A 12,726-nucleotide genomic window follows, 5' to 3' on the forward strand; every position below is an offset into this window, starting at 1 on the left:
TTGTTCTCGGTTGCAACCGAGTTCCAAACAGCCTCTGGAAGCAACTTCAGCACAATAACTGTTCGTCGGGAGCTTCATGAAATTGGTTTCCATGGCTGAGCCTCCGCACACAAGCCTAAGATCACCATGCGCAATGCCAAGCGGAGTGGTGTAAAGATCGCCGCCCTTGGACTCTGGAGCAGTGGAAACGCGTTCTTTGGAGTGATGAATCCCGCTTCACCATCTGGAAGTCCGACGGACGAATCTGGGTTTAGCGGATGCCAGGAGAACTGTAAAGTTCGGTAGAGGAGGAATAATGGTCTGGGGCTGTTTTTCATGGTTCGGACTAGGTCCCTTAGATCCAGTGAAGGGAAATCTTAACGCTACAGCATACAATGACATTCTAGACGATTCTGTGCTTCCAACTTTGAGGCAACAGTTTGGGGAAGGTCCTTTCCTGTTTCAGCATGACAATGCTCCCATGCACAAAGCGAGGTCCATACAGAAATGGTTTGTCAAAATCGGTGTGGAAGAACTTGACTGGCCTGCACAGAGCCCTGACCTCAACCCCATCGAACACCTATGGGATGAATTGGAACGCCGACTGTGAGCCAGGCCTAATCGCCCAACATCAGTGCCCGACCTCACTAATGCTCTTGTGGCTGAATGGAAGCAAGTCCCCGCAGCAATAATAATAATAATATGCCGTTTAGCAGACGCTTTTATCCAAAGCGACTTACAGTCATGTGTACATACATTTTTACGTATGGGTGGTCCCGGGGATCGAACCCACTACCCTGGCGATACAAGCGCCGTGCTCTACCAGTTGAGCTACAGAGGACCACGTTCCAACAATGTTCCAACATCTAGTGGAAAGCCTTCCCAGAAGAGTGGAGGCTGTTATAGCAGCAAAGGGGGGACCAACTCCATATTAATACCCATGTTTTTGGAATGAGATGTTTGATTAACAGGTGTCCATATACTACTTTTGGCCATGTAGTGTATGTATACAGTATACTTTATTCTAGTCATGGCTCATCCTATATAACTACTGCTGTACACACCTTTTCTATTTATATACTGTCCATACTGTCTATATATATTCAGGTTCAGGTCTGGAGATTGGGCTGGCCATGACAGGGTCTTGATCTGGTGGTCCTCCATCCACACCTTGATTGACCTGGCTGTGTGGCATGGCGCATTGTCCTGCTGGAAAAACCAATCCTCAGAGTTGGGGAACAATGTCAGAGCAAAAGGAAGCAAGTTTTCTTCCAGGACAACCTTGTACGTGGCTTGATTCATGCGTCCTTCACAAAGACAAATCCCGGGACCACCCATACACACAAAAAAAATTTTTATGCACGCATGACTGTAAGTCGCTTTGGATAAAAGCGTCTGCTAAATGGCATATTATATTATTATATACAAATCTGCCCCATTCCAGCCTTGCTGAAGCACCCCCAGATCATCACCGATCCTCCACCAAATTTCACAGTGGGTGTGAGACACTGTGGCTTGTAGGCCTCTCCAGGTCTCCGTCTAACCATTAGATGACCAGGTGTTGGGCAAAGCTGAAAATTGGACTCATCAGAGAAGATGACCTTACTCCAGTCCTCTACGGTCCAATCCTTATGGTCTTTTGCAAACCTCAGCCTGGCTCTTCTTTGCTTCTCATTGATGAAGGGCTTTTTTCTAGCTTTGCACGACTTCAGCCCTGCCCCTAGGAGCCTGTTTCGAACCGTCCTCGCCATGCACTTCCCCCCAGCTGCCGTTTGCCATTCTTTTTGTAGTTCACTTGATGTCATCCTATGGTTGTTGAGTGACATTCGAATGAGTTAGCGGTCATCCCGGTCAGTAGAGAGTCGTTTTCGCCCTCTGCCGGTCTGTAGCATTGTTGTCCCCAATGTCTGCTTCTTGACCTTGTTCTTATGAACTGCCGTCTTTGAAATTTTAAGGATGGAAGCAACCTGACGCTCACTGTATCTCTCTGCCAGTAAAGCCAGAATTGAACCTTTCTTTTCCTCACTCAAAACTTTCCTTTTCAACTCTTTTGGCATGGTCAATAGTTATTTTTTGATTAATATTACTTTTGAGGTACTATTAGCACTGTTTTTTGCCATCCAGCTGGTCCTATTGCAAGAGGATAGTGATGACCACAGCAGTGGTTTTTATACTTTTCCTCGTTAAATAAGATTTGGTTCAGGTGATCACCTAATCAGTACCTAATTCAGTAGAATGAGGTGTGTCTGTGTTGGAATTCAACAGACACTGGAATGGAATGGCTGTCATACATATAGAGATGCTGATTTAAGAAAAATGTGCAGTGGTCTCTTAGTTTTTTCCAGAGCTGTATATATATATTCCGGATTCTTACGTTTTTTTTTTTTTTGGGGGGGGGGGGGGAATTATGTGAATTTTGTTTTGTATTGCTAGGTATTATAACTGCACTGTTGGAGATAAAAACACAAGCATTTCGCTGTGCCTGCGATAACATCTGCAAATCTGTGTACGCGACCAATACATTTTGATTTGGATTCTAAACAGTTTTTCTATCCCGAAAATTACCACTTAGATGGCCAACCTAAGAATTTTCTATATAGAAAAAACCCCTCCAATGACTGTAATTTCCTCCATATTAAAGGGATATTTTGAGATTTTGGCAATGAAACCATTTATCTTGACTTCCAGTCATTGCGCTAACACTAGTTAGCATTGGCTTGTGAAACTACCTCTTAACTTCCTTCATACTGGGCGCAGAGACATAATAATTGTATCCACGATGGTATTCTGTTGCAGCTAGCGATATTCCTAAAATAAATATTTTTCACATTTTGTTTTATTTTGTATATATATATTATTATTATTATTTTTTATCGCGGCCTTAAGTACCATTATTGAAAATCCCTGCCCTACAGTATGCACTGCATACTTTATATACTGATCGTGATGGCCTCACAGCCGTTCCCTCATGGTTCTGCAACAACAGAACCAATAATACTGAAACAAATGTACCAGTATGGATAGAATCCTGCAGGGTACTATAGTAATCTATCATGTCCACTTAATCTCCTGAGCAGAACATCAGAGAGGTCAGGTTTACACTTCCACCAACAAGGCACACTTCCATTATGATCCCAAATATTACTTATTTGCTTGCTTTGAAGTAGCTTCAGGGGATAGATGAGGAGGCAGTGGGCGGTGAGATGGGGAACCCATGGGGTGTGGGATGGTGGGTGTGTTTTTGTGTGGTGGTGGGGGCGCTGTCATCCTGTATCACTGCTGCCAGAACTGGCAGTTACATTTTAGTGTTCTGCCAGTTTACACCAGGGATGGCATAATTGACAATGGCTAACAGCGGCGAGGCTCACAGTGCAGAATGCTTGTTGAATGGCCAGTAATGATAGCAGCAGACGAGCACTAGCCCTGGTCTCCAGGGACAGTAATCCAAAATCCTGTTTCTGATATAATTGTTAGTCAGAAAATGTCTGCATGGCTAGGCCGGTTCAGATTCCCAAGCTGGTTGACAGTGCCAGACAGTTTAATAGACAAACTGGATTCTGAGGTTTTGAAAACAGAGGCGCACTGAACCTTTACCATGGTTCAACCAGGAGCCTCTCTTTTGTTCTCACTCTCGCTCTCTCCTTCAAGACGTTGGGTGTAACCTACTCTCGCTATCTCTAGACAGCATGATGAGCGAACAGCAAGTAGTGAAACAGATAGACTGAGAATCGAAAGAGCATCACATCAACACTAGAGTTGTCTGTGTGTCTGTCGCCAAAGCGGCTGCTGCTCTCCTCTCTAGCCTCCTCGACTCAACGTCGTCCATCGACTGTCTTCACTCTGTTTTCTTAATTAGCTGGTATTCATTGATTCTGTTTGCTCCCTCATTCAAACAGGAGGAGTTGTCAGAAGCAATCCAGCGCATCTCTGCTTTCCTGCACTCTATGGCAGATGACTCAACTACAGTACCAGTGATCATGCTGTGACAATAGAGACAGCAGCAGAGAACAAACAAGCGGGTCCGGATGCCATTGGATTGAACAAGAAGAAGATGCCTACAGTTCAGATAACAGTGTAATTGGACATTCACCTGGTCCCAGACAACTTACTTACCCCAGTACGCTTCACTAACTCACTATCCCCCCCCTCTCTCTCTTACCAGCAGCAGATCCATAACAATGAAACAGGTGACTTTCATGCTGCTGTCAGGACTGATCTAATTTTAGCTGGGTGAATGATTGCAATTGGCTTTGCCTCATCAGATAATTAATCTATGTCACCATTAATTGGAAAAGAGAATAATTACAGGCAGTGTTGACAGAAACTCTACGCTTCTCCAGATTTCGAGATCTAATTACGACTACTAGAACCCTCCGTGACCTTAACTAGCACTTAGTACACCACCTCGACCACCCTGACCAATGCCCGAGCAAAACACTTCCTCTCAGTAGACATGCAGCCCTGTTTCTGTTGTTTCATTCTCTCTCCCTCTGTGCTCTTCTAGAAAGCTGTCTCCCTCAATCACTTCTCAATGTTCAATCTTCATTTTGTGGAAGTTTAGCATTTTCAATGAGCTGGATATGAATGATTAATGAATAAATTTAAATGCTTCATTTTGTCCATGGATCATTAGTTAAGTCCTTTGTGTGAAGGACCTGAGAAAGGAGTAGAAATTATTGAGACATTAGCCTGGAGCAATTTAGGGGTAAATAGTGTGCACATTACAAAATAATGTTGTGTAGTGGGTGCAGTATCCTACTGGCTTTCTAACTGAAGAACCCCCAGGTAACCCTGCTTTCAATTTAGCTCACCTGAATCACACATAGTATTTATTTGGAAGAGAAAATGTATTTGTATTATTTCATCAAGCATATTTTCCCATTGCTTTATAGGCTTACTAAAGATGTGGCACATTAATATTTATTGAACAAACTTTTAAAAGTTTTTCTTTTTCTGTTTGATAAACATTAGTGATACAAATCTTAGTACGACAACATTGTTTATATTTAGATTATTGTGCTGACACAATTTCAAACTATGGCTGAAATGAGCTATTAGGCTATGGAGATGGCCATTGGATTTATGTATGATATTATCTAATCAAGATGTTCTTGAACTCACCTGAAGTACTAGTGACACTGTGATTTCCTATTAGGTCACTCAGCCAGGTGATAGATACTGTTGGTCCATGCAGGTCTGCTGTCTTCTGGTTCTCTGTGTGGTTGATAGAGACGTTGTTTGTTTGTTGATGGCACTGATGCCTCTCTCCCCTCCCTGCCTGCCAGCCAGGGGGGCAGTATGAAACAACATGCTGAGAGAGGGAGGAAGACATTGATATCACCATTGACTTTAGCAACACAAGCTCCGTTTCCTCCTTAGCATGTCCACGGCCATGCTATGTTTTATTTTTTATTTTTTAGTCATTTAGCAGACGCTCTTATCCAGAGAGACTTACAGTTAGTGAGTGCATACATTTTCATACTGGCCCCCCATGGGAAACGAACCCACAACCCTGGCACTTTTTAAATTTAGAGTTAAAGTTAAAGGCCCAGTGCAGTCAAACGTGATTTTCCTGTGTTTTATATACAGCTGTTGAAAAAATTAAGAGACCACTGCAAAATTATCAGTTTCTCTGGTTTTACCATTTATAGGTATGTGTTTGGGTAAAAATAACATTTTTGTTTTATTCTATAAACTACTGACCACATTTCTCCCAAATTCCAAATAAAAATATTGTAATTTAGAGCATTTATTTGCAGAAAATGACAACTGGTCAAAATAACAAAAAATAAGTTCATGTTCATTTTTAAACAACACAATACTGATGTTTTAACTTAGGAAGAGTTCAGAAATCAATATTTGGTGGAATAACCCTGATTTTCACAGCTTTCATGTGTCTTGGCAAGCTCTCCACCAGTCTTTCACATTGATGTTGGGTGACTTTATGCCACTCCTGGCGCAAAAATTCAAGCAGCTCGGCTTTGTTTGATGGCTTGTGACCATCCATCTTCCTCTTGATCACATTCCAGAAGTTTTCAATGGGGTTCAGGTCTGGAAATTGGGCTGGCCATGACAGGGTCTTGATCTGGTGGTCCTCCATCCACACCTTGATTGACCTGGCTTTGTGGCATGGCGCATTGTCCTGCTGGAAAAACCAATCCTCAGAGTTGGGGAACAATGTCAGGGCAAAAGGAAGCAAGTTTTCTTCCAGGACAACCTTGTACGTGGCTTGATTCATGCGTCCTTCACAAAGACAAATCTGCCAGATTTGTTCATCACCGATCCTCCATCAAATTTCACAGTGGGTGCGAGACACTGTGGCTTGTAGGCCTCTTCAGGTCTCCGTCTAACCATTAGACGACCAGGTGTTGGGCAAAGCTGAAAACTGGACTCATCAGAGAAGATGACCTTACTCCAGTCCTCTACGGTCCAATCCTTATGGTCTTTTGCAAACCTCAGCCTGGCTCTTCTTTGCTTCTCGTTGAAGAAGGGCTTTTTTCTAGCTTTGCAAGACTTCAGCCCTGCCCGTAGGAGCCTGTTTCGAACTGTCCTCGCCGTGCACTTCACCCCAGCTGTTGTTTGCCATTCTTTATGTAGGTTACTTGATGTCATCCTATGGTTGTTGAGTGACATTCGAATGAGTTGGTTGTCATCCCGGTCAGTAGAGAGTCGTTTTCGCCCTCTGCCGGTCTGTAGCTTTGTTGTCCCCAATGTCTGCTGCTTGACCTTGTTCTTATGAACCGACGTCTTTGAAATTTTAAGGATGGAAGCAACCTGACGCTCAGTAAAGCCAGAATTGAACCCTTCTTTTCCTCACTCAAAACTTTCCTTTTCAACTCTTTTGGCATGGTCAATAGTTATTTTTTGATTAATATTACTTTTGAGGTACTATTAGCACTGTTTTTGCCATCCAGCTGGTCCTATTGGAAGAGGATCGTGATGACCACAGCAGTGGTTTTTATACTTTTCCTCGTTAAATAAGATTAGGTTCAGGTGATCACCTAATCAGTACCAATTCAGTAGAATGAGGTGTGCCTGTGTTGGAATTCCACATCCCAAACAAATTAACATGGTCCAAACACACCAAGACAGTCGTGAAGAGGGCACAAAAATGCCTATTCCCCCTCATGAGACTGAAAAGATTTGGCATGGGTCTTCTGATCCTCAAAAAGTTATACAGCTGCACCATCGAGAGCATTCTGACTGGTTGCATCACCGCCTGGTATGGCAACTGCTCGGCCTCCGACCGCAAGGCACTACAGAGGGTAGTGTGTACGGCTCAGTACATCACTTGGGCCAAGATTCCTGCCATCCAGGACCTCTATACCAGGCAGTGTCAGAGGAAGGCCCTAAAAATTGCCAAAGACTCCAGCCACCTTAGTCATAGACTGTTCTCTCTGCTATCGCACGGTAAGCGGTACCGGAGCACCAAGTCTAGGTCCAAAAGGCTCCTTAACAGCTTCTATCCCCAAGCCATAAGACTACTGAACAGCTAATCAAATGGCTACCCGGACTATTTGCACGCTGCTGCTAATCGCTGTTTATTATCTATGCATAGTCACTTTAATAACTCTACCTACATGTACATATTACCTCAATTACCTCAACTAACCTGTGCCCCCGCACATGGACTTGGTACCGGTACCCACTGTATATAGCCCCGTTATTGTTATTTTATTGTTGCTCTTTTATTTTTAAAAACTTTAGTTTATTTAGTAAACATTTTCTTAACTCATTTTTTTCTTAAAACTGCATTGTTGGTTAAGGGCTAGTAAGTAAGCATTTCACGGTAAGGTCTACACCTGTTGTTTTCGGCGCATGTGACAAATACAATTTGATTTGATTAGATTTTGAATTGTTACCCAGAAATGATTAAATATTGAGTTAAAAACGGCTGCGTTGGACCTTTAAAGATGTTTCTGTTTGGGGAATGACGCACTCTAATACTACTAAGTTGTGTTATTTTCATCACATGTAAAGGGTAACAATTCAATTTACTATAGATCAGGGATCATCAACTACATTCAGCCGTGGGCCGTTTTTTTCTTGAGCGGATGGTCAGGGGGCCTAAAACATAATAACAAATAATTTGTAGACTGCAAATTGACCGCAAGAAGCCCAAACTGATATAATACTGTATTTGACTATAACATTTTTAATTTTTTTTGATTTAAAACAACAATACAATAAATACAGAAAATACAAATGGCCGCTCCCACAGTGGGTGTTCTGGTCAGAGGGTGTGCTCGCCCCCACCCTCCCCAAGATGCCAGCAAGGCAAGGCAAGGCCCCACCCATGGCCCAAAGGGATTTTCCACAGGCGGGAAGGCATGGAAGCAAGCGCACCCATAACTACCAGGACCAGCACACACACCGCTCACAGCATGAAGCCAAACCACAAAACATAAATAACGAAAAGCAGAACATACAATAATCACATCCCCACCCTCACCCCTGATCGGAGGACCTCAGACATTTACACTGTGCATTTGTGTATATAATTATTCCAACACTCATCAATTCCACCCTTCAGACAGCCACAGATCAATCCATCTTCCCCAATAAATCATCATTCTACCATTTCCTCTCGCAATACACCCCTCCATTTTTCCATGGTGTCTCACTAGGGACTTGAACCTTCCCATCTGCAACATTTCTGCTGAAATTGCCCCCACAATTTAAAAAAACTTGGGGGGCCAAATAAAATCACCTGCTTTCTCTTAAACATTATATAGCAATATATCAAATGAAGGCACCTCCCCAACACATTCAACTGAGATATACACATGTAGGCCTACTGTACAGTCGTGGTCAAAAGTTTTGAGAATGACACAAATATTAATTTTCACAGTCTGCTGCCTCAGTTTTTATGATGGCAATTTGCATATACTCCAGAATGTTATGAAGAGTGATCAGATGAATTACAATTAATTGCAAAGTCCCTCTTTGCCATGAAAATGAACTTAATCCCCAAAAAACATTTCTACTGCATTTCAGCCCTGCCACAAAAGGACCAGCTGACATCATGTCAGTGATTCTCTCGTTAACACAGGTGAGAGTGTTAATGAGGACAAGGCTGGAGATCACTCTGTCATGCTGATTGAGTTAGAATAACAGACTGGAAGCTTTAAAAGGAGGGTGGTGCTTGAAATCATTGTTCTTCCTCTGTTAACCATGGTTACCTGCAAGGAAACACGTGCCATCATCATTGCTTTGCACAAAAAGGACTTCACAGGCAAGGATATTGCTGCTAGTAAGATTGCACCTAAATCAACCATTTATCGGATCATCAAGAACTTCAAGGAGAGAGATTCAATTGTTGTGAAGAAGGCTTCAGGGCGCCCAAGAAAGTCCAGCAAGCGCCAGGACCGTCACCTAAAGTTGATTCAGCTGCGGGATCGGGGCACCACCAGTGAAGAGCTTGCTCAGGAATGGCAGCAGGCAGGTGTGAGTGCATCTGCACACACAGTGAGGCGAAGACCTTTGGAGGATGGCCTGGTGTCAAGAAGGGCAGCGAGGAAGCCACTTCTCTCCAGGAAAAACATTACATTTACATTTTACATTTTAGTCATTTAGCAGACGCTCTTATCCAGAGCGACTGGGACAGACTGATATTCTGCAAAAGGTACAGGGATTGGACTGCTGAGGACTGGGGTAAAGTCATTTTCTCTGATGAATCCCCTTTCCGATTGTTTGGGGCATCCGGAAAAAAACTTGTCCGGAGAAGACAAGGTGAGCGCTACCATCAGTCCTGTGTCATGCCAACAGTAAAGCATCCTGAGACCATTCGTGTGTGGGGTTTCTTCTCAGCCAAGGGAGTGGGCTCACTCACAATTTTGCCTAAGAACACAGCCATGAATAAAGAATGGTACCAACACATCCTCCAAGAGCAACTTCTCCCAACCATCCAAGAACAGTTTGGTGACGAACAATGCCTTTTCCAGCATGGTGGAGCACCTTGCCATAAGGCAAAAGTGATAACTAAGTGGCTCGGGGAACAAAACATCAACATTTTGGGTCCATGGCCAGGAAACTCCCCAGACCTTAATCCCATTGAGAACTTGTGGTCAATCCTCAAGAGGCGGGTGGACAAACAAAAACCCACAAATTCTGACAAACTCCAAGCATTGATTATGCAAGAATGGACTGCCATCAGTCAGGATGTGGCCCAGAAGTTAATTGACAGCCTGCCAGGGCGGATTGCAGAGGTTTTGAAAAAGAAGGGTCAACACTGCAAATATTGACTCTTTGCATAAACTTAATGTAATTGTCAATAAAAGCTTTTGACACTTATGGAATGCTTGTAATTATACTTCAGTATACCATAGTAACATCTGACAAAAATATCTAAAAACACTGAAGCAGCAAATTGGTGACGCAAATTGGTGACGTGAAATGAAAAAAATAACTTGTTTCAGAAAATTCAAAAAAATAAATAATGGAAAAGTGGTGCGTGCATATGTATTCACCCCATTTGCTATGAAGCCCCTAAATAAGATCTGGTGCAACCAATTACCTTCAGAAGTCACATAATTACTTAAATAAACACTGTGTGCAATCTAAGTGTCACATGATCTGTCAAATGATCTCAGTATATATACACTTGTTCTGAAAGGCCCCAGAGTCTGCAACACCACTAAGCAAGGGGCACCACCAAGCAAGCGGCACCATGAAGACCAAGGAGCTCTCCAAACAGGTCATGGACAAAGTTGTGGAGAAGTACAGATCAGGGTTGGGTTATAAAAAAATATCAGAAACTTTGAACATCCCACGGAGCACCATTAAATGAATTATAAAAAAATGGAAAGAATATGGCACCCCAACAAACCTGCCAAGAGAGGGCTGCCCACCAAAACTCACAGACCACACAAGGAGGGCATTAATCAGAGAGGCAACAAAGAGACCAAAGATAAACCTGAAGGAGCTGCAAAGCTCCACAGCAGAGATTGGAGTATCTGTCCATAGGACCACTTTAAGCCGTATACGGAAGAGTGTCCAGAAAAAAGCCATTGCTTTAAGAAATAAATAAGCAAGCACGTTTGGTGTTCGCCAAAAGCCATGTGGGAGACTCCCCAAACATATGGAAGAAGGTACTCTGGTCAGATGAGACTAAAATTGAGCTTTTTGGCCATCAAGTAAAACGCTATGTCTGGCGCAAACCCAACACCTCTCATCACCCTGAGAACACCATCCTCACAGTGAAGCATGGTGGTGGCAGCATCATGCTGTGGGGATGTTTTTCATCAGCAGGGACTGGGAAACTGGTCAGAATGGAAGGAATGATGGATGGCGCTAAATACATGGAAATTCTTGAGGGAAACCTTTTTCAGTCTTCCAGAGATTTGAGACTGGGACGGAGGTTGACCTTCCAGCAGGACAATAACCCTAAGCATACAGCTAAAGCAACACTCGAGTGGTTTAAGAGGAAACATTTAAATGTCTTGGAATGGCCTAGTCAAAGCCCAGACCTCAATCCAATTGACAATCTGTGGTATGACTTAAAGATTGCTGTACACAAGCGGAACCCATCCAACTTGAAGGAGCTGGAGCAGTTTTGCCTTGAAGAATGGACAAAAATCCCAGCGGCCAGATGTGCCAAGCTTATAGAGACATACCCCAAGAGACTTGCAGCTGTAATTGCTGCAAAAGGTGGCTCTACAAAGTATTGACTTTGGGGGGGGGGGGGGGGGGGGTGAATAGTTATGCACGCTCAAATGTTCTGTTTTTTTGTCTTATTTCTTGTTTGCTTCACAATAAAAAATATTTTGCATCTTCAAAGTGGTAGGCATGTTGTGTAAATCAAATGATACAAACCCCCAAAAAATCCATTTTATTTCCATGTTGTAAGGCAACAAAATAGGAAAAATGCCAAGGGGGGTGAATACTTTCGCAAGCCGCTGTATATACACACTGGTATTATTATGTAAAGTCTATGATGAGTAAACAAAATTCAGAACATGTCTCGCAAACATAACACAGCACACAGTACCTGTGGTATTTTATTGGTGTAATAATTTGTGACATGTCACAGTCAGTGAAGGGGCTTTCACTATATCAAACAGACAGGTTGTAAAGATATGGTGGGGGGAACTGATTTACAGGTAGTCTAATACTGTCTGTCTGTTTGGGATCAAGGTAAATGGGGGTCGGTTTGCTCCTTGTCCCGTAAAGCCTTCCTCTCTGGTTGTTCATGAGAGAGCAGTTGTTTCGGTGCTTGCCATCAGGGTAATTACTACGTTTTACAGGAAGAAGAAAAAGTGGTTACATGTTTCAACAACCTGGACTCAGGGGTAGACGTAACATAGTAAATGTAAATCCGGGACACTCCAATTAGTATAATATGTTACATTTTGTATGGTATGTATTAATTTGTCGATGTACATCATCCATTTTCGTATGATACAGTGGGGAAAAAAAGTATTTAGTCAGCCACCAATTGTGCAAGTTCTCCCACTTAAAAAGATGAGAGAGGCCTGTAATTTTCATCATAGGTACACGTCAACTATGACAGACAAAATGAGAAAAAAAATCCAGAAAATCACATTGTAGGATTTTTTATGAATTTATTTGCAAATAATGGTGGAAAATAAGTATTTGGTCAATAACAAAAGTTTCTCAATATTTTGTTATATACCCTTTGTTAGCAATGACACAGGTCAAACGTTTTCTGTAAGTCTTCACAAGGTTTTCACACACTGTTGCTGGTATTTTGGCCCATTCCTCCATGCAGATCTCCTCTAGAGCAGT

This window comes from Coregonus lavaretus, assembly GCF_964263955.1.
Source record: "Coregonus lavaretus genome assembly, chromosome: 19".
NCBI lineage: Eukaryota > Metazoa > Chordata > Actinopteri > Salmoniformes > Salmonidae > Coregonus > Coregonus lavaretus.